We start from the raw sequence: 3,677 nt of genomic DNA, 5'->3' as shown, positions 1-3,677 counted from the left end.
GCTCATTCCTCAAGGGAAGCAAGGGCTGTCCTGTGAGAATTTCACTGGGAAATCTTACCCCATCTGCCTTATATCCCTGTTCTTGACCTTCAGACATTTTTGTTCCCTAAATTTACAGATCATTGATAAGGAACACAATTTGAGTTCTTCAAGGATGTCAAAACTTCCTTAAAAAAAAAAAAAAAGTTAAACGATTTTATTATTCAAGTACACAGAAGAATTTATGTAGCCAGGGCAGATACTATGGATGATTCGTATTTCCAGTAGGGAGGGAGGAGTCTCTTCGTTTTATATTATCAAGCCAAACGTAGAATTCGAATTCTCAATCAGAATTAAACGGAGTTGAGCATCCTTATTCTTTTTGTTCCTTTCAAGATGCTATTGAACAGTAATGGCTTTCTTAGTGAAAAGGTAGAGATCCTCAGGAAGATCAGGAGCAAGTCCCTTGGACTTAAGGATTCTCAAGATTTTATTGCCTGTCACAAAACGTATTTGTGTGATACTATGTGAATGGCTTTGGATCACACCAATTTGTGAAGGGGTCAGGCCCTTCTTGGGAAGTTTGTAGATCTGCTCTGTCACATTGTCAGACGTCAACTTTAGCCAGGTGGAGACACTAAAGCAATAGGGCAGAGCCAGCTGGGATAGGCCCTTCTCGGGAGCATGCGTGCCAAAACTGCCTTTTTGATGTGGTATAAATCAAAGACCAATAAACAACATTCTTATCAACGGAGAAAAGACTGAAGTTGTCAAGGACTTTATTCTTCTTGGCTCAACTATCAACACTCATGGGAGCAGCAATTAAGAAATCAAACGACGTATTGCATTAGTCAAATCTGCTGCACAAGACCTTTTTAAAATCAAGAGCAAAGATGTCAGCTTGAGGACTAAGGTGCACCTGACCCAAGCCATGGTATTTTCAATAACCTCATATGCATGCGAAATCTGGACAGTGAATATTGATGCTTTTGAGTTATGGTGTTGGAGAATATTGAAAGTGCCATGGGCTGCCAAAAGAACCAAGAGATCTGTGTTGGAAGAAGTGCATCCAGAGTGCTCCTTGGAGGCCAGGATGGCCAAACTTCGTCTCTCAATATGTCAAACTTCAGACATATTGTTAGGAGAGACCAGTCACTGGAGGTAGAGGGTCAGAGAAAAAGAGGAAGACTCCTAGCCAGGTGGATTGGCAAAGTGGCAGCATCGATGGACTCAAGTGTGGCAACGAGAGTGAGGCTGGCCCAGGATCGGGCAGTGTTTTGTTCTGCTGTGCATAGGGGCTATGAGTAGGTACTGACTCGATGGCACCTAACAACAAAAATTGAAGAGTGAAGGATTAGCGATGGAAAAACCACCTTCAGAAGTGTGTATGCCTAGATGGAGCTGTTAAGAAACAATAGCTTCACATTTTGATAATTTAATAAAGGTTTCTATGATTTTTAGGAATACTTCTGCCAACCCTCAACACAGATTTGTTTGTTCTTCTGGTGGTCTGTGGCACTTTTTTTTTTTTTTAATTGTGAATTAAGTGAAAGTTTACAGGGCAGATCATTAGTTTTACATTCAACAAATTATACACCTTGTTTTATTACAATGATTATAATCCCCTCCATGTACCATCAGATAACAGTATTTCTCTCTATTTACGTTAGCCCTTTTTTAAAAAAAAAAACACTCAGACACATATAATAATTTATACCACCAAAGGGCACATTCTGCAAGCCTGCCTCCTGGCCACCAGCTCTCAGTCCCTCTCTTTCCATGAATTTAGCAGCCCCATCTCTGGTGTTGCTGCTTCTCTGCATACGGTCTCACATTCCGCTTGTGCTCTTCTTTCTTGATGGTCCTAGGGGCCTGTGTTTCTGGACTGTAAGATTAACTACTCCCCTGTTTTTGTTACAAAACTTCTATCTTTGCAGTTGTGACAAGCTGTAATTTGTCATAACAATTCCTCACTATTGACTTGTAAGAATCTTATCCCCATCTCTTTTCACCAGACCCATCTGGACAAGATGAAAACTATTCTGTGAGGACTCTCTCTTCCCCCATGCACTCTTAAACTAAACTCCCGTTGGAAACTTTGTAAGCCAGTCACTTCATGACTTTATCGCTCCATTTTAGGTAGCCAATGTCTAAATTGCCCATCCCTCTATACCCTGTATACAGAGGAGATAACATTGATACTTGATGAGAAGACTCCTTCCCTCTCTGTTGGTATTTAGAGTTACTACCTCCATGAGTATAGGTCAAGTTCATCAAATTGTAGCAATTTACCCTCATTTCCTTTATCAAAAATGGTTTTGTTTTTATCTTCCTCTAGTTGAGTTCTGATTATCAAGCCATTGAGGCTAGGTCAAAAGGGTACTGTATGCAAGTTTGGATGTTCTTGTGCATCTCCCCTCCCTTCATATCAGCTGAATGCTTCACTCTCAGCTCTAGCCCTCTGTGGCTATATCCTTGTCCATAGGCTCAATTGTCCACAGGTCTCACCACACTTTGGACCAACTAGTCTTTTCTCTTCTCTCATCTCCAGGTCAGTGGGAGTCTATGGAACGTGTTTGAATTCAGCCCTTTTCTTCATTGTTGCCTTTCTCCCTCTTTCACTCACCAGTAGACCAATGTGGTGATTTTCAGAAACATTTTCAATTTACCCTTATATATATATCGCATATATGTGTAATTCATAAAAATGTTCAGTCTCCTGTGATAAAAAGAAATTCAAATTAAAATGTAACAGCACTTTTCCCTTCTAATTAGGCAGTGAAAGCAAAATAAAACAGATACTCTCACGCTTTTCTGATGGCCTTTTTGATGCAACCATCTGGAAGAGTAGTTTATTAATATGCAGCAAAAGGCATAATATCTTGCATGCTCCTTAGGTCTATATCTAGGATTGCTATAAGCAAATGCTTTAGAAGAAGGAAAAAGCTATTTGCACCTAGATGTTCATTACAGTGTTATTTATAATAATAAAATATTGAAAGGCAACTAAGTAGCCAGCAATGGGAGAAGGGGACATTTAATTCACTTAATGGTAAGATCCGGAGCTCTGAAGTGCTTTGTGAGTTTTCATGGCCAGGCAGGTACAGACACACAGGAAATCTGGAGAAAATGTTTTCCAGCCATTCCAAGCATCAATTCCCATCCTATTCCTATCCTTTCTAATTGTCGTCTCTAGTAAATCCTGCCAGTGAAGTGACTCTCCCGTGCCCCTTAGCATCATGTGGGCCTTTGTACTTACCTGAATCGACCAGTACCATTGCTCACTTCACTCCTGAAACCCTGATAGGTTCCTGTGGAAGAGGAGATACTGAGAGGTTGATGTGGGGCAGAATCCAGTTTCCTTTACTATCCTGACACTTTATTCTGCATGACATCCTTACTGTATACCAGACTGTGCAGGGCTCTCAGGTTTAATGAAGTGTTGGAGATAATTCAGAAATGATGATCACAGCCCCAAATGGTATCTTTGTAACTATAAATAACCCAAGGAATTTAACCATTCGTAGGGGAAGAAATTCCACAGGAGGAGTCCCTCCTGTATACCCTGAGCCTAACTTGGTTCCATTTCTCAAGGTCTTTTTTTACCCCAACGTACAGATTATCAATATTAAAAATGACTAGTGGCACTGAATGATAAACACTGAACTTCTAACTGCAAGGTTGACAGTTCAAACCTA

At 40.4% G+C, this 3,677-nt stretch overlaps 1 pseudogene; it reads right to left on the bottom strand.

Annotated features, from left to right (window-relative positions):
• Window positions 1-221: 221 nt before the first annotated feature.
• On the bottom strand, window positions 222-3,257 carry LOC102833474 (annotated as a pseudogene).
• Between the last annotated feature and the right edge of the window lie 420 nt (window positions 3,258-3,677).

Source organism: Chrysochloris asiatica, unplaced genomic scaffold, assembly GCF_000296735.1.
Source record: "Chrysochloris asiatica unplaced genomic scaffold, ChrAsi1.0 scaffold00213, whole genome shotgun sequence".
NCBI classification, from domain to species: domain Eukaryota; kingdom Metazoa; phylum Chordata; class Mammalia; order Afrosoricida; family Chrysochloridae; genus Chrysochloris; species Chrysochloris asiatica.
This window is presented reverse-complemented; position numbering and strand designations above follow the sequence as displayed.